At 43.7% G+C, this 19704-nt stretch overlaps 1 protein-coding gene across 1 annotated transcript in view; it reads left to right on the plus strand.

Annotated features, from left to right (window-relative positions):
* The first annotated feature begins 795 nt into the window (after positions 1–795).
* The window catches only part of LOC120991802 (N-formyl peptide receptor 3-like), a 53080-nt gene continuing 34171 nt past the window's right edge, over positions 796–19704 (plus strand). The window contains exon 1 of the mRNA XM_040420566.1: positions 796–847. The gene's annotated coding sequence lies outside the window, so the exon portion shown is untranslated. The remainder of the gene's footprint in view (positions 848–19704) is intronic.

Genomic DNA, 19704 nt, shown 5'->3' on the forward strand with positions numbered 1-19704 from the left:
GTGTGGCCGTACAGCAGTTTACAACAACATATGGGGTGTTTTTGGAAACTACAGAATCAGGGCCATAAATATTGAGTTTTGTTTAGCTGTTAACCCTTGCTTTGTTACTGGAATTAAAGTGGAAAATATGCCCAAAAAGTGAAATTCGGAAATTTCATCTTCTGACTTCAGACCTGAACTGGTCTTTAAAAAGTGGATATTGGAAATTTTTTGAAAAAATTTCAAGATTTGCTTTTAAACTTCTAAGCCTTCTAACGTCCCAAAAAAAGAAAATGTCATTTGCAAAATGATCCAAACATGAAGTAGACATATGGGAAATGTAAATTAACAACAATTTTAGGAGGTATCAATATCTGTTTTTAAAGCAGAGAAATTAAAATTTAGAAAATTGCGAAGAATTTTTTGTAAATTTGGTATTTTTTTATAAATAAAAAGTAAATATTTTGACTCAAATTTACAATATGAAGTACAATATGTGACGAGAAAACAATCTCAGAATGGCCTGGATAAGTAAAAGCGTTTTAAAATTATTACCACATAAAGTAAGACATGTCAGATTTGCTAAAAATGGCCTGGTCCTTAAGGTGAAAAATGGCAGGGTCCTTAAGGGGTTAAAGTCTTTTGTTATTTTCACACACTTGAGGGTTTCAACCGTTTCAGTATCTTAACATCTAATCACTCAATAAGTTATGCCAAAAAGATAATGTTGTACAGACATAAGGCTACACTCCCATGCAGAGGCTTATAACTGAAGATCAAAAGATTTGATGTATTCTCAGCACTTATAATGCCAGCTGTAGAGGAGACAGGGCGAGGACCTACAAGACCATCTCTTCAAAAGTAGCAGGTAAGAGAAATCTTCTAACTCTAAAGTAAAGGCGCTTTGTATGAACACACAACCATCCTGAAAAGCTGATGGCTACAGGTAGCACTAAACATTGCATTTTGAGAGATTCCATATGATGTACTTGGCATCCATCAACAATCCAGTATCTACTGGGACAGAAGGACACCTTCCACCAAAGGAACTGAAATCTAACAGGTTGAATTTTAGGCGGGCCAGTCCTCATTGCCCTAGTAATAAGCTACACGAACACTAATGTTCATGATTTGAGCATTCTCAATAGACTCTTCGACTGAGGGCTTGTAGAGATATGTAATTCACACTGCACGCCTAGACTGCAGATGAGCAAATTTCCTAAAATGTATTTTGTTTCAATTCGTTCTCTCTCTGTCTCTTTTTTCTCTCCCTAAATAGATCTGGATGTTAATTCTACTAAATCAGAATTCTTTCAAAATTCGCTCATCCTTAGGCTTGACCCATGTATAATGACAAAAATTATTCACTATAACATAGTAACATAGCAAGGTTTAAAAATGTTAATCTATCTCAATGTGTTATCATCAAGGCGGGGCAAACTGAGCAATTGCCCAGCGCCCTTAGGGTCCATTCTCACATCTTTGTGTGTTTTGCGGATCCACGGATATGCAAAACACGGACACCGGCAATGTGCATTCCGCATTTTGCGGACCGCACATCTCCGGCACTTAATAGAAAATGCCTATTCTTGTCCGCAATTACGGACAAGAATAGGACATGTTCTATTTTTTCGGGATAGGAATTGTGGACTCATAGAAATGAATGGGTCCGCAATATGCAGAACAGAATTGCGGACGTGTGAATAGATCCTTATCCTGTAAGTAACCCCCTGCTTCAGTGCTGCTGAACATCAGGGGGCAGACCGTTGAATAGTTGGAACTCGGCAGTGTTACTAACTCCCGTAGTGTTTCTGGGATTAGGAGTCCCTGCTCTGACTCCATATATGGCTGGGTCCATATATGGAGTCAGTGCTATGAACATGAAGGGGGGGGTATCCCAAAGAATTATCAGTATGCACACCCTGTGTCTTATTTAGCTTCCATTTTTGAAATGTTTCTGCCAGGATTTGAACTCACAACCATCTACATTAGAGGCAAGATCATTAACCACTGGGCTACAGAGCTCAATGTTAAAATGTTGCTGAAAAACCTCATAGTTGTTTCTCATGTATTAAGTATTCATAAACAGCAGAAGTATCATTTTATATTTTTAAGTAATTGTAAAAAAAATGTATGGCACAAAATAAATATGTAATTACTAAAATATATATATATATAAAATGATACTTCTGATTTATATGAATGCATAATACATGGGAAACTACTACTGAGGTTTTGAGCCATAATATATTTTCAGCAGTTTAACATGGAGCTCTATAGCTTAGTTAAGATTGTTGCCTTTAACCTCCTGCCGTCACACTAACGCTGAAAGGCGTCAGTGCGGCGGCTCTCTCGGGTCTCGATGACGCCTATTGGCGTCATCTCGTGAGACCTGAGATTTTGCGTGAACGCGCGCGCGTTTTGCGGATCCGCACATTGCCAGAACTATATAGAAAATGCCTTTTCTTGTCCGCAATTGCGGAAAAGAATAGGACATGTTCTATATTTTTGCGGAACGGAAGTGCGGACCCGGAAGTGCAGATCAGCAATTCCGGATCTGAGCGGGACAAAATCTGTCCCCATAGAAATGAATGGGTCCGCAATTACGTTCCGCAAAATGCAGAACAGAATTGCGGACGTGTGAATGGGGCCTAAGGGTCCCTTATCACCGCCAGTTAGTTAGCTACTTGTTAGGTAGTTAGCGCCCAGCCCACCGCAGTCACTGGTTAGTCGCTGATTAGCGTCATCGCTGTCGCTAATCAGCACTAGTACTATATAGTATCTGTAAGTGATCAAGACTGATTGCAATGAGATCTATATCAGTACATTAGGGTCACCTTAGGCTCTACAAAAAACGCAGTGTTCGCCCAATCAGGCCTGATCTTGTGCGCACACTTGCGTTCAGTCCGCCCCACCGCAGTGACAGAATTATTTTTTTTCTGATCACTGCAAAAACACCGTAAAATCGCTGCGGCGCTATAAAGTTCATAGAAGATTTTTTTTTTTGCCACAAGTTAGTGGAAATTGATATATATATATATATATATATTTTTTTTCTTACAAAGTCTCATATTCCACTAACTTGTGACAAAAAATTAAATCTTACATGAACTCACCATACCCCTCACGGAATCCAAATGCGTAAAAATGCCCTGTGAAATCCTAAAGGTACTCATTGGAATTTGGGCCCCTTTGCGCATATTGGCTGCAAAAAAGTGTCACACATGTGGTATCGCCGTACTCAGGAGAAGTAGGGCAATGTGTTTTGGGGTGTATTTTTACATATACCCATGCTGGGTGAGAGAAATATCTCTGTAAATTGACAACTTTGTATAAAAAAATGGAAAAAGTTTTCATTTACAGAGATATTTCTCACACACAGTATGGGTATATGTAAAAATACACCCCAAAACACATTGCCCTACTTCTCCTGAGTACAGCGATACCACATGTGTGACACTTTTTTTGCAGGTGCACAAAGGGGCCCAAATTCCAATGAGTACCTTTTAGGAGGGCATTTTTAGACATTTGGATTCCAGACTTCTTCTAACGCTTTAGGGCCCCTAAAATGCCGGGGCAGTATAAATACCCCACAAGTGACCCCATTTTGGAAAGAAGAAACCACAAGGTATTCTGTGAGGGGTATGGTGAGCTCATGTAAGATTTTATTTTTTGTCACAAGTTAGTGGAATATGAGACTTTGTAAGAAAAAAATATATATATATAATAATTTTCCGCTAACTTGTGCCAAAAAAAAACAAACTTCTATGAACTCGCCATGCCCCTCACGGAATACCTTGGGGTGTCTTCTTTCCAAAATGGGGTCACTTGTGGGGTATTTATATTTCCCTGGCATTTTAGGGGCCCTAATGTGTGGTAAGTAGTTTGGAATCCAAATGCGTAAAAAATGCCCTGTGAAATCCTAAAGGTACTCATTGGAATTTGGGCCCCTTTGTGCACCTAGGCTGCAAAAAAGTGTCACACATGTGGTATCTCCGTACTCATAAGAAGTAGTGCAATGTGTTTTGGGGTGTATTTTTACATATACCCATATTGTGTGTGAGAAATATCTCTGTAAAAAATGACAGTTTTTGACTTTTTTTATACAAAGTTGGCAATTTACAGAGATATTTCTCTCACCTAGCATGGGTATATGTAAAAATACACCCCAAAACACATTGCCCAACTTCTCCTGAGTACGGCGATACCACATGTGTGACACAAATGACCCTATTTCGGAAAGAAGACACCTCAAGGTATTCACTGAGGGGCATAGTGAGTCCGTGGGAGATTTTTTATTTTTTTTTGCCAGAAGTTAGCAGAAATGGAAACTTTTTATATATTTTTTTTCCTCAGAAAGTGTTATTTTCCGCTAACTTGAGAAAAAAAATTAAATCATACATGAACTCACCATGCCCCTCCGCGAATACTTTGGGGCGTCTTCTTTCTAAAATGGGGTCATTTGGGGGGTATTTATACTATCCTGGCATTCTAGCGCCTCAAGAAACATGACAGGTGCTCAGAAAGTCAGAGTTACTTCAAAATGTGGAAATTCACATTTTTGTACCATAGTTTGTAAACGCTATAACTTTTGCGCAAACCAATAAATATACACTTATTGGATTTTTTTTTTATTAAAGACATGTAGCACAATAAATTCTGACACAAACTTGTATAGAAATGTAATTATTTTTGAACAATTTTACCCGAAAAAGTTAAAAATACACTTTTTTTGAGAAAATTGCGGCCTATTTTGATTAATATCGGAAAAACGAAAAATGTCAGCAGCAATAAAATACCACCAAAAGAAAGCTGTATTTGTGAGAAGAAAAGGAGGTAAAATTCATTTGGGTGCCAAGTTGCATGACCGAGCAATAAACCGTTAAAGTTGTGGAGTGCCGATTTGTAAAAAAGGGCCTGGTCAGTAGGGGGGTATAAACCTGTGGTCCTTAAGTGCTTAACCACCTCCGGACCGCCTAACGCAGGATCGCATTCCGGAGGTGGCAGCGCTGCGCACAGTCACGCATATACGCGTCATCTCGCGAGACGCAAGATTTCCTGTGAACGCGCGCACACAGGCGCGCGCGCTCACAGGAACGGAAGGTAAGAGAGTTGATCTCCAGCCTGCCAGCGGCGATCGTTCGCTGGCAGGCTGGAGATGTGTTTTTTTTAACCCCTAACAGGTATAATAGACGCTGTTTTGATAACAGCGTCTAATATACCTGCTACCTGGTCCTCTGGTGGTCCCCTTTGTTTGGATCGACCACCAGAGGACACAGGTAGCTCAGTAAAGTAGCACCAAGCACCACTACACTACACTACACCCCCCCCCCCGTCACTTATTAACCCCTTATTAGCCCCTGATCACCCGTGATCACCCCATATAGACTCCCTGATCACCCCCCTGTCATTGATTACCCCCCTGTCATTGATCAACCCCCTGTAAAGCTCCATTCAGATGTCCGCATGATTTTTACGGATCCACTGATAGATGGATCGGATCCGCAAAACGCATACAGACGTCTGAATGAAGCCTTACAGGAATGTGATCAATGACTGTGGTTATCACCCCATATAGACTCCCTGATCACCCCCCTGTCATTGATTACCCCCCTGTCATTGATCAACCCCCTGTAAAGCTCCATTCAGATGTCCGCATGATTTTTACGGATCCACTGATAGATGGATCGGATCCGCAAAACGCATACGGACGTCTGAATGAAGCCTTACAGGGGCGTGATCAATGACTGTGGTTATCACCCCATATAGACTCCCTGATCACCCCCCTGTCATTGATTATCCCCCTGTCATTGATCAACCCCCTGTAAAGCTCCATTCAGATGTCCGCATGATTTTTACGGATCCACTGATAGATGGATCGGATCCGCAAAACGCATACAGTTGTCTGAATGAAGCCTTACAGGGGCGTGATCAATGACTGTGGTTATCACCCCATATAGACTCCCTGATCACCCCCCTGTCATTGATTACACCCCTGTCATTGATCAACCCCCTGTAAAGCTCCATTCAGATGTCCGCATGATTTTTACGGATCCACTGATAGATGGATCGGATCCGCAAAACGCATACGGACGTCTGAATGAAGTCTTACAGGGGCGTGATCAATGACTGTGGTTATCACCCCATATAGACTTCCTGATCACCCCCCTGTCATTGATTACCCCCCTGTCATTGATCAACCCCCTTTAAAGCTCCATTCAGATGTCCGCATGATTTTAACGGATCCACTGATAGATGGATCGGATCCGCAAAACGCATACAGACGTCTGAATGAAGCCTTACAGGGGCGTGATCAATGACTGTGTTTATCACCCCATATAGACTCCCTGATCACCCCCCTGTCATTGATTACACCCCTGTCATTGATCAGCCCCCTGTAAAGCTCCATTCAGATGTCCGCATGATTTTTACGGATCCACTGATAGATGGATCGGATCCGCAAAACGCATACGGACGTCTGAATGAAGTCTTACAGGGGCGTGATCAATGACTGTGGTTATCACCCCATATAGACTTCCTGATCACCCCCGGATCCGCAAAACACATACAGGCGTCTCCCTGGAGCCTTCCAGGGGGGGTGATCACCCCATATAGACTCCCTGATCACCCCCCTGTCATTGATCACCCCCCCCCCCCCTGTCATTGATCACCCCCCCTCTGTCATGCTGCATTCAGATGTCCGTATGATTTTTACGGATCCACGGATACATGGATCGGATCCGCAAAACACATACGGACATCTGAATGGAGCCTTACAGGGGGGTGATCAATGACAGGGGGGTGATCACCCCATATAGACTCCCTGATCACCCCCCTGTCATTGATCACCCTCTGTAAAGCTCCATTCAGACATTTTTTTGGCCCAAGTTAGCGGAATTATTATTTTTTTTTCTTACAAAGTCTCATATTCCACTAACTTGTGTCAAAAAATAAAATCTCACATGAACTCACCATACCCCTCACGGAATCCAAATGCGTAAAAATTTTTAGACATTTATATTCCAGACTTCTTCTAACGCTTTAGGGCCCCTAGAATGCCAGGGCAGTATAAATACCCCACATGTGACCCCATTTCGGAAAGAAGACACCCCCAGGTATTCCGTGAAGGGCATATTGAGTCCATGAAAGATTGAAATTTTTGTCCCAAGTTAGCGGAAAGGGAGACTTTGTGAGAAAAAAATAAAAAATATCAATTTCCGCTAACTTGTGCCAAAAAAAAAAAAAATTCTATGAACTCGCCATGCCCCTCATTGAATACCTTGGGGTGTCTTCTTTCCAAAATGGGGTCACATGTGGGGTATTTATACTGCCCTGGCATTCTAGGGGCCCCAAAGCGTGAGAAGAAGTCTGGGATCCAAATGTCTAAAAATGCCCTCCTAAAAGGAATTTGGGCACCTTTGCGCCTCTAGGCTGCAAAAAAGTGTCACACATCTGGTATCGCCGTACTCAGGAGAAGTTGGGGAATGTGTTTTAAGGTGTCATTTTACATATACCCATGCTGGGTGAGAGAAATATCTTGGTCAAATGCCAACTTTGTATAAAAAAATGGGAAAAGTTGTCTTTTGCCAAGATATTTCTCTCACCCAGCATGGGTATATGTAAAATGACACCGCAAAACACATTCCCCAACTTCTCCTGAGTACGGAGATACCAGATGTGTGACACTTTTTTGCAGCCTAGGTGGGCAAAGGGGCCCATATTCCAAAGAGCACCTTTCACATTTCACAGGTCATTTACCTACTTACCACACATTAGGGCCCCTGGAAAATGCTAGGGCAGTATAACTACCCCACAAGTGACCCCATTTTGGAAAGAAGACACCCCAAGGTATTCCGTGAGGGGCATGGCGAGTTCCTAGAATTTTTTATTTTTTGTCACAAGTTAGTGGAAAATGATGATTTTTATTTTTTTTTTTTCATACAAAGTCTAATATTCCACTAACTTGTGACAAAAAATAAAAACTTCCATGAACTCACTATGCCCATCAGCGAATACCTTGGGGTCTCTTCTTTCCAAAATGGGGTCACTTGTGGGGTAGTTATACTGCCCTGGCATTCTAGGGGCCCAAATGTGTGGTAAGGAGTTTGAAATCAAATTCTGTAAAAAATGACCAGTGAAATCCGAAAGTTGCTCTTTGGAATATGGGCCCCTTTGCCCACCTAGGCTGCAAAAAAGTGTCACACATCTGGTATCTCCGTACTCAGGAGAAGTTGGGGAATGTGTTTTAAGGTGTCATTTTACATATACCTATGCTGGGTGAGAGAAATATCTTGGCAAAAGACAACTTTTCCCATTTTTTTATACAAAGTTGGCATTTGACCAAGATATTTATCTCACCCAGCATGGGTATATGTAAAAAGACACCCCAAAACACATTCCTCAACTTCTCCTGAATACAGAGATACCAGATGTGTGACACTTTTTTGCAGCCTAGGTGGGCAAAGGGGCCCATATTCCAAAGAGCACATTTCGGATTTCACTGGTCATTTTTTACAGAATTTGATTTCAAACTCCTTACCACACATTTGGGCCCCTAGAATGCCAGGGCAGTATAACTACCCCACAAGTGACCCCATTTTGGAAAGAAGACACCCCAAGGTATTCCGTGAGGGGCATGGCGAGTTCCTAGAATTTTTTATTTTTTGTCACAAGTTAGTGGAAAATGATGATTTTTTTTTTTTTTTTTTTCATACAAAGTCTCATATTCCACTAACTTGTGACAAAAAATAAAAACTTCCATGAACTTACTATGCCCATCAGCAAATACCTTGGGGTCTCTTCTTTCCAAAATGGGGTCACTTGTGGGGTAGTTATACTGCCCTGGCATTCTAGGGGCCCAAATGTGTGGTAAGGAGTTTGAAATCAAATTCTGTAAAAAATGACCAGTGAAATCCGAAAGGTGCTCTTTGGAATGTGGGCCCCTTTGCCCACCTAGGCTGCAAAAAAGTGTCACACATCTGGTATCTCCGTACTCAGGAGAAGTTGGGGAATGTGTTTTGGGGTGTCATTTTACATATACCCATGCTGGGTGAGAGAAATATCTTGGCAAAAGACAACTTTTCGCATTTGACCAAGATATTTATCTTACCCAGCATGGGTATATGTAAAAAGACACCCCAAAACACATTCCTCAACTTCTCCTGAATACAGAGATACCAGATGTGTGACACTTTTTTGCAGCCTAGGTGGGCAAAGGGGCCCATATTCCAAAGAGCACCTTTCGGATTTCACTGGTCATTTTTTACAGAATTTGATTTCAAACTCCTTACCACACATTTGGGCCCCTAGAATGCCAGGGCAGTATAACTACCCCACAAGTGACCCCATTTTGGAAAGAAGACACCCCAAGGTATTCGCTGATGGGCATAGTGAGTTCATAGAACTTTTTATTTTTTGTCACAAGTTAGTGGAATATGAGACTTTGTAAGAAAAAAAATAAAAAAAATCATCATTTTCCGCTAACTTGTGACAAAAAATAAAAAGTTCTATGAACTCACTCTGCCCATCAGCGAATACCTTAGGGTGTCTACTTTCCGAAATGGGGTCCTTTGTGGGGTGTTTGTACTGTCTGGCCATTGTAGAACCTCAGGAAACATGACAGGTGCTCAGAAAGTCAGAGCTGCTTCAAAAAGCGGAAATTCACATTTTTGTACCATAGTTTGTAAACGCTATAACTTTTACCCAAACCATTTTTTTTTACCCAAACATTTTTTTTTTATCAAAGACATGTAGAACAATAAATTTAGAGCAAAATTTATATATGGATCTCGTTTTTTTTTGCAAAATTTTACAACTGAAAGTGAAAAATGTCATTTTTTTGCAAAAAAAATCGTTAAATTTCGATTAATAACAAAAAAAGTAAAAATGTCAGCAGCAATGAAATACCACCAAATGAAAGCTCTATTAGTGAGAAGAAAAGGAGGTAAAATTCATTTGGGTGGTAAGTTGCATGACCGAGCAATAAACGGTGAAAGTAGTGTAGGTCAGAAGTGTAAAAAGTGGCCTGGTCTTTCAGGGTGTTTAAGCACTGGGGGCTGAGGTGGTTAAAGGGGTTGTCTGGTCCCAAAATTAAAATTCTTTTTATGTGCTCCTAACACCCCTCACCATCCATACATATGACCCCAATACCTGTTTTACATGTCTGAGCCTTCCTTCCCCCCTAGAAGACATCACATTATCCTGGCAGATCTGTTTACTTTCTCCCCTTCTTGTTTTGTTGAATACATAACTTTATTGATACACAAGCCTGGCTGCAGTGCACAGAGATGAGTCACAGGCTGGCCACGCCCCCATTCTGCTCTGTCTGCAGCAGCCACACCCACTACACCTCCTGTGTCCATGTTACTGCACCCAGACAGGAATCTACTTCTCACCCAGTGTCTGCCCTCACATGTGTATCTAATCCTATCCTGTGTGATACAGCCTGCTGAGCTGTGTATCTAATCCCATCACTGACCGGCTCTGCCTTCACTTGTGTATCTAATCCTATCCTGTGTGATACAGCCTGCTGAGCTGTGTATCTAATCCCATCACTGACCGTCCACAGGCTCTGCCCTCATGTGTATCTAATCCTATCCTGTGTGATACAGCCTGCTGAGCTCTGTATCTAATCCCATCACTGACCGTCTTCAGGCTCTGCCCTCACATGTGTATCTAATCCTATCCTGTGTGATACAGCCTGCTGAGCTGTGTATCTAATCCCATCACTGACCGTCCACAGGCTCTGCCCTCACATGTGTATCTAATCCTATCCTGTGTGATACAGCCTGCTGAGCCGTTGTATCTAATCCCATCACTGACCGTCTGCAGGCTCTGCTCTCACATGTGTATCTAATCCTATCCTGTGTGATACAGCCTGCTGAGCGGTGTATCTAATCCCATCACTGACCGTCCACAGGCTCTGCCCTCACATGTGTATCTAATCCTATCCTGTGTGATACAGCCTGCTGAGCTGTGTATCTAATCCCATCACTGACCGTCCACAGGCTCTGCCCTCACATGTGTATCTAATCCTATCCTGTGTGATACAGCCTGCTGAGTGGTGTATCTAATCCCATCACTGACCGTCCACAGGCTCTGCCCTCACATGTGTATCTAATCCTATCCTGTGCGATACAGCCTGCTGAGTGGTGTATCTAATCCCATCACTGACCGTCCACAGGCTCTGCCCTCACATGTGTATCTAATCCTATCCTGTGTGATACAGCCTGCTGAGCTGTGTATCTAATCCCATCACTGACCGTCTGCAGGCTCTGCCCTCATATGTGTATCTAAGCTGAGCGGTGTATCTAATCCCATAACTGACCGTCTGCAGCCTTTTCCCTCACTATCTCCAGAGTGTGAAAAACAGCTCGAATCAGCAAACGTATCCAAACACATCTGTATCTAATCCTAACATGTACCTGTATGTGTGCCTGATACAGAGCCTGTTGTGTGCGATACTTCCAGCTGAAGTGTGTATCTAATCCCATCTTCAATGATACAGCCTGCTGAGCTGTGTATCTAAATCCTTATGCCCACTACCGTATCTATTTTGCGGTCAGCGAGACGCAGATCCGCTAAATAAGGATACTGTCAGTGTGCGACCCGCATTTTTTTTTTTTTGGAGTCCCATTGATTTCTATGGATTTCAGGTCTGTATTATAGTGTTGAGCGCGAATATTCGAATTGCGAATTTTTTTCTCGAATATCGCAATTTCGAGATTTCGCGAATATTTAGAATATCGTTCTATATATTCGCGAAATCGAATATTCTTTTTTTTTCTTTTTTTTTTTTATTATATTTTTTTCTTTCCCACTTCCCTAAAGTTGTTCTTACCTGTCCTTTGGATTCCTGGCTTCCTGGCTGCTCCAGTCAGTGGCGTTTTCAACTTACTGCTATATTCCATATTAGCTAAATTACAATCTAATCTATATGTGTATTTTACGAAATTTCGCAATAGTCGCAATTGCGATGCGAGTAATATAACACGAAATATTCGCATGAAGATTTGAACTTAGCACTGCTATACTCCATATTCTAGCCTAATATGGAATATAGCTGTGCTAAGTTTAAATCTTCATGCGAATATTTCGTGTTATATTACTCGCATCGCAATTTCGACTTTTGCAAATGTTCTTAATATTGCACTAACTTCGTCTTTTAGAATATTCGTAATATTCTAAAAGACGAAGTTAGAGCAATATTACGAAATTTCGTAAAATACACATATTAGCCTAGCCATAGTCATTAGCATAGGAACGTTGCCTTATACTATCAAGATAAATTTTCGCAATATGCGAAAAAATAATTTCGCGATAATTGGAATAATTGCGAATATTCGATTTCGACGAATATAACACGAATATTCATGCGAATATTCGCGAAATATCGCGAAATCGAATATGGCACCTCCCGCTCATCACTACTGTATTATGAGGACCAGAATAAGGCATACGGATGCGGAAAACACATGGACGTCATCAGTCTGCTCTCCACATCCGTATGTCAGTACAGCAAATGACAGAACATGTCTTATTCTGCTCCTCATAATGCAGATTTAAAACCCATAGAAATCAATGGCTCTGAAAAAAACTGCCCGTCTCACACCGGCAGTGTCCGTATTCAGCAGATCTGCTACTTGGAGAAAGCAGAGCAGACACGGTCCTGGGCATGAGGCCTGATCCTTTCTTTTTTGGTCCTGACTGCTGAAGGGTTTATCTTGGTCCATCATGTGTGATACACGTGAGATAAGACCATGATCAGCCTGGGAAACACGGTCCGCGAGTCGCCGCATCTCCCAGGCCGACCGCACTCTCCTGACCGAACTGACAGTAATGTATGATACCGCCAGTCTCTTATCTGGTCGGGGAGCCGAGGTTGGCCTGGAAATTGTGGCTGATAAATGGACTGAGACATGGATTCCTGGGCCGATCACAGTAGTTTACATGATCCCTATCACTCATACTGAGCCACCATAACAGTGTCATCCACAGATCCCCCATAACAGTGACATCCACAGTCAGGGCTGGGACAAGGCCATTTTGTGCCCAGGGCGAAGATGGCAAACTGCGCCCCCCCCCCCCCCCCCCCCCCGTTTTTAAGAAAGAATCAATGTTGTTTCAAAACAAGAATATACTTAAAGCAATAGAACAAAGGACTGTGGGACTTTGAAAGTCACAGACACTATAAAGTTCCCCCCCATCATCATGTGCCAGTATAAAGTCCCCCCCATCATCATGTGCCAGTTTTGTAATAAGCCCCCCCAATGTGCCAGTAACACTATTGTAAAAAAAAACAAAAAAAAAACACTTATACTTACCTAAGTGTCAGCGATGCGATGCAGCCTCTTCCTGTGTCCCACGCTGTAATGTAAGGCTCAGGCGGCACGATGACGTCATTGCGCCGGCCTCTGATAGGCTGCCGGCCTAGTGCCTGCAGCCAGGGGCGTACATAAAAATCACTGGGCCCCATAGCAGGAATCTAAATTGGGCCCCCATTCCCCTTTTATAGCCCCTCCCTTTGTTCCATGAACTATTCTTGCTGCTGCGTTTTATAATTTATGCCATCAGGGCCGGAATGGGATTACAAAACAGCCCTGGCACACAAAAGAGGTATAATAGATGCAGATGTATATTATATACAGCAGTGTACAGTTATGTGAGGTACGCGGTATAATAGATGCAGTGTGTACAGGTATATAGTATATTCCCTAGTGTTCTGATATGTGAGGTACAGGGTATAATAGATGCAGTGTGTACAGGTATATAGTATATACAGCAGTGTACTGATATGTGAGGTACGGGGTATAATATATGCAGTGTGTACAGGTATATAGTATATACAGCAGTGTACTGATATGTGAGGTACGGGGTATAATATATGCAGTGTATATAGTATATACAGTAGTGTAATATGTGAGGTACGAGGTATAATAGATGCAGTGTGTACAGGTATATAGTAAATACAGCAGTGTATTGACACCTCGTACCTCACATATCAGTACACTGCTGTATATACTATATATCTGTACACACTGCATCTATTATACCTCGTACCTCACATATATAGTATATACAGAAGTGTACTGATATCTGTACACACAGCATCTATTATACCTCATACCTCACATATCAGTACACTGCTGTATATACTATATATCTGTACATATTGCATGTATAATACTGTGTAATATATGCAGTGTGTGTGCATGTATGTGTGTGTATATATATATATATATATATACAAAGCAGTGTATTGATGTGACACATAGAAGGTATAATACTGTAGATGCAGTGTTTATAGAAATATGTGGTCAGTTATGCATTATAGTCACTGTGAGGTACATGAGGTAGTGGTAACTGTCTGAAGTAGTATACATGAGTGAGCAATGAGTAAAAACAGGGCATGGAGGGGGGGGGGGGGGTAAATGATGAAAAGTGGAGGACCTCCTCTTACCTCTCCATTCCAGTCTGTATGGATCAATACAGAGCTGCTTGTGAACTTTTAATACTTGCTGTTAGGGGTTGAAGGACCTGTGATGATGTCATCACAGGTCCTGGCAGATGTACCTTTGAAACCTAGGAACTACACCATTTTTGGTGCAGTTCCTTTGCTAGATTCTGCAGGACCTGTGATGTTGAAGATGATGTCATCACAGGTCCTGGCAGATGCACTGTTCTAACCTGGGAACTACACTTTACACTGTGCAGTTCCCTTACAGGACCTGTGATGACATCATCAAAGGTCCTTTAGCTTTAGAAAGGTAAACAGGAGTAATTAGGGGGCGGGGCCTCTCCTCCACTTCGGTGCCTGCCTGCAGCCTATCAGAGGAAAGGGAAGGGACACGCCTCTCCCTCCCCTGCACCTCCGCTGGCACAGACAGTTTACAATGGAGATGAGCGCAATGGAAGCGCTCATCTCCCTGTGCCCGGCGGCGGCTGCTCACTTGGGGGGGGGGGGGTCATTTTAGTTGGGGGGGGCACATGGGGGGGCACAGCATGATGTAGGGGGGGCCGTGGCCCCCTCTGGCCCCCCCCTGGCGACGCCACTGCTGCTGGCACTTCACCTGCGCCCCCCTCCTGTCCGCAAATGGTAGCGCCCAGGGCACCCGCTCCTTCGGCCCCTGCCTTGTACCGCCCCTGTCCACAGTGGCCCATAACAGTGACATCCACAGTGCCCCCATAACAGTGACCTTCACAGTGATCCCATAACAGTAAAATCCACAGCGCCCCCATAACAGTGACATCAACAGTGCCCCTATAACAGTGACCTCCAGATTGCCCCAGAACACTGACATCCACAATGCCCCGAGTGCCATCCAGTGCCATCCACAGTGCCCCATGTGACATCCAGTGTGTCATATACAGTGCCCCAATGTACCATCCACAGTGCCCCATATGTCATCCACAGTGCCCCATGTGCCATCCAGTTCCCCATGTGCCTTCCACAGTGCCCCAGTGACATCCAGTGCCCCCATGTGCCATCAATTGTGCTCCCATTGCCATCCACAGTGCCCCATTTACCATCCAGTGCCCCATGTGCCATCCACAGGGCCCAATGTGCCACCCACAAGGCTCCATGTGCCATCAATAGTGCTCCCATTGCCCCCATTGCCATTCATAGTGCCCCCATGTGCCATGCACAGTGCCCCATTGACATCCAGTGCCCCCACGTGCCAAAAACAGTGCTACCATTTCCCCCATTGCCATCCAGAGTGCCCCCCAATGTGCCAGTCAGTGTCCCCAGGGAGATCCACAACATAGCGATCAGCCACTGTGGGTGATCGCTATGCTGTCACTGCTCCACAGCGCTTACATCGCTCTATGCAGGAGTCAGTACAGGCAGGGGCGTAGCTAATGGCTCATGGGCCCTGGTGCGAGAGTTCAGCTTGGGCCCCCCTTCCCTAATTGCGTTGTGTCTCTTCTTATGGGCACAAGGGTCTTTGGGCCCCCTCAGGCTCCTGGGCCTGGTAGCGACTGCTACCTCTGCACCCCTATAGCTACGCCCATGAGTACAGGTGCAATGAGCAGGACACTGGGTCATTGGGGCTGCTATGCAGTGGGTCAGATTTAGGTGTAATTAAGTTTGTGACGCCAGTTGCAGCTTGCTCAGGTACTGTAAAAGGGCCCTTTAAGATGGTATGAGCACACGTACTAGGTTGGGAATGCCAGAGGGGGATAATGTCTCTGTATTGTGTAAATGGTGTCTCCTACCTTAGTACGGCTGGACTCCTGTATCCTGGCTCCTGTTGTAAATAGGAGTAATGGAGGAATGATGGAATTCCACACAGAGAATAGGGTCCAACTTGTCTTTACTTGATGTTATTATATGCAGCATTAGTTCCATACAATTTACAGCAATAGTCTTTAGGTCCCAGAAGGTATTGGCAATATGTGGCAGGAATTATATCTATATTCTGCATCTGAACATACGCCTAGAGATCTGGCAGGTATCTGTCTTCTGCTCTGTCTTGTGTTCTGCTTGGTTTGGGCCTGACTAGCTATGAAAGTACTTATCTTCTCCTTGTATTTGGAATCTGTTACTTACAGGACTGCTCGCAGGGAATGGTGGTTTCGTCCTGGAGATCTAGAAGTTCTGAAGTTTGCTGCTTTCTTGGTCATCCAGCTGAGGTAAGGAACTCAGGCTGGGAAGGTTGCTTTGGGCCTACCAAAGGCCTGAATCCTTTGTTGGGATCCCTGTTTTCTGGGAGCTCCTATTCACACAGCCTACCCCAACAGGGGGTGGCTGGTACACTGCCTAGAACTTTCTTTCCTCCCTCTGAAGTAGGATCTGGGAACATTTCACTCCTCCTCATATAGGGGAAGCTAGCCTGGAATGGTATATTCCAGTCTAGGTATACTAACTTGCCTTATTCTGCTACATATTGCTGCCACCTGCTGGTGTACATTTAAAATTACAGCAAATATATTCAATACAGATAAATACAATGTCAGATTACATAGGATATTGACACATTCACATCTTAACATCATGAAGCTGGGTGACAGAGAGTTTAGTGACATACTCTGGGATGTTACACAGGCTTCACATAGAAGCCTGAAAACTGCAGAGAGCAGCCGGCAATCCTGCACATGTGCACTAGCATAGTGCGCCTGCGTTGTGAGTGAGGATGGCCGGAGCTTTTTTTTTCAGGAGGCGGTGACGTCACAGGTTAGTATTATGCCCCAATTTTAGGTTTAGCCCGGAGAACCCCTTTAATGTAGATGGTTGTGAGTTTGAATCCTGGCAGAAACACTTTAAAAATAAAGGCTAAATAAGACTTAAATATACGGGGTATCCACAACAGGGAAAAATTAGATTTTATTGGAAAAAAAATAAAGCAAGACGTAAAATGTGATCAAATAACACCTGTGTTAATCCACGCCAACCTTTTTAACTTGGCCAGTATTTTTTGTTGGGAGAGGTGGCAACCCTAACAGAACCCCCGCTCAGGATTCTATAGGCCTGCTCACTGCAGCAAGTCCAGCCTCAGTCAGTGCTATAAACGTCAGGATTCACTTTGGAAAAAATGTTTTGTTTGTTTTCATTGCTATATTCTGATCCCCATAACTTTTTTACAGTTATGTCAACAGAGATATGCGGGGGCTAATTTTTTGCAAGACGATCTGTAATTTTTGACAATAACATTTGGGGGTGTGCATGACTTGATCAATTTATAGTCAATTTTCTTGGGAGAGAAAGTGATGAAAAAAGCGTTGAATGTGTATTTTTATTTTGGGGAAAGGTGGGGTTGTTAGAATTTATATATTTTTTTTTACATTTTCAAAACTTTTTCTAACTTTTTTTTTTTTTACTTTTTGTTAGGTCCACAAGTGAACCACAACTTTGAATCATCAGATTGCATTTTATACTGAATATTGGAAATTGCTCCATTTTTCTGTATAGAAATTATTATATCACAGTTTAGTGCTGCCACCTAGGAACTTGGATATATAAATAACTAGCAGAAGGACCCGGCTTCGCACATGTTTCCTTGTGTCGTAAAAAGATATCAACAGTATCCCCCATAACAATGACCTCCACAGTGCCCGCGCCTTTAACAGTGGTCTCCACAGTGCCCGCCCCTTTAACAGTGACCTCCACAGTGGCTGCCCCTTTAACATTGACCTCTACAGTGGCCGCCCCTTTAACAGTGACCTCCACAGTGCCCACCCCTTTACCAGTGACCATCACAGTGACCGCCTCTTTAACAGTGACCTCCACAGTGCCTGCCCCTTTAACAATGACCACATCTTTAACAGTGACCTACACAGTAGTTGCCCCTTTAACAGTGACCTCCACATTGTCCGCCCCTTTAACAGTGACCTCCAGTGTTTGCCCCTTTTACAGTGACCTCCACAGTGCCCACCTCTTTAACAGTGACCTCCACAGTGACCGCCCCTTTAACAGTGACCTCCACAGTGCCCGCCCCTTTAACAATGACCACATCTTCAACAGTGACCTACACAGTAGTTGCCCCTTTAACAGTGACCGCCCCTTTAACAGTAACCTCCACAGTGCCCGCCCCTTTAACAGTGCCCGCCCCTTTAACAGTGACCTCCACAGTGCCCACCCTTTTAACATTGACCACCCCTTTAACAGTGACCTTCATAGTGGCTGTCCCTTTAACAGTGACCTTCACAGTGCCCGCCACTTTAACAGTGACTTCCAAAGTGCCCGACCTTTTAACAGTGACCTTCACAGTGTCCGGCCCTTTAACAGTGACCTCCACAGTGACCTTCACAATGCCCGCCCCTTTAACAGTGACTGACCCTTTAACAGTGACCTCCACAGTGCTCGCCCCTTTAAAGGGAACCTGTCACCAGGATTTTGTGCATAGGGCTGGGGACATGGGCTGCTAGATGGCCACTAGCACATCTGCAATACCCAGTCCCCATAGCTCTCTGTGCTTTTATTGTGTTAAAAAACCGTTTTGATCCATATGCAAATGAACCTGATATGAGTCCTGTGTCCGGAGATGAGTCCAGCGGAAAAGAGCCCAGCACCACCCCGCGTCCTCCGAATCTCCTCCTTGCTGGCTGACGTTCTCACGAGTAGGAGGTCCCAGGAGAGACCACCGCGTCGTCAAGCAATAAACAAGCGGAAATCAGGTACAGACACACAAACATTGCACAAACAAAAAACAGGGAAGGCAGCACAGACAAAACATGAGCTCTATGTACCGTCAGCACAGTGGAAGCAAACCCCCACTGCGCCACTGTCTAGTAATATTCCAGAGGGGCGTGAGTAAGCAACTCCTGGTATTCACTAGGGCCCCAGATGGTAGGGTTAGGCTTTGCAGCAGGAAGTTGCCAGGGTCCACTCTGGAGCGTGAACTAGACAGTGACAGCAGGAACGAATGGACAACAGGTACCGACGGCACATAGGCATACATAACATAGACAGGCAAATACAAACAGGGCAACTAATAACACAAGCAGGAGTACATAGCAAGGAAACAGGAGTGACAATGAGCAGAGAAGGACTTGCTCCACCAGTAATAAACTGCATGGCCTTACCCATGGCACTCTGCTGCAAAGAAAGGTGCAGCAAGGACTTGCTGAACAGAGACATGAATACACACAAGGTAACTAAAACATAACTGGCAGAACAGATAACAGAAACACAGGAAAGAGGACATCAATAAACAAGTAGAAAACCCACAGAGCACAGACAGACACAGATCCCATAGGTCAGCAGCATGGGAGAGTGAGTACAAACAA

The sequence above is a fragment of the Bufo bufo genome, chromosome 1, assembly GCF_905171765.1.
Source record: "Bufo bufo chromosome 1, aBufBuf1.1, whole genome shotgun sequence".
Lineage (NCBI taxonomy): Eukaryota > Metazoa > Chordata > Amphibia > Anura > Bufonidae > Bufo > Bufo bufo.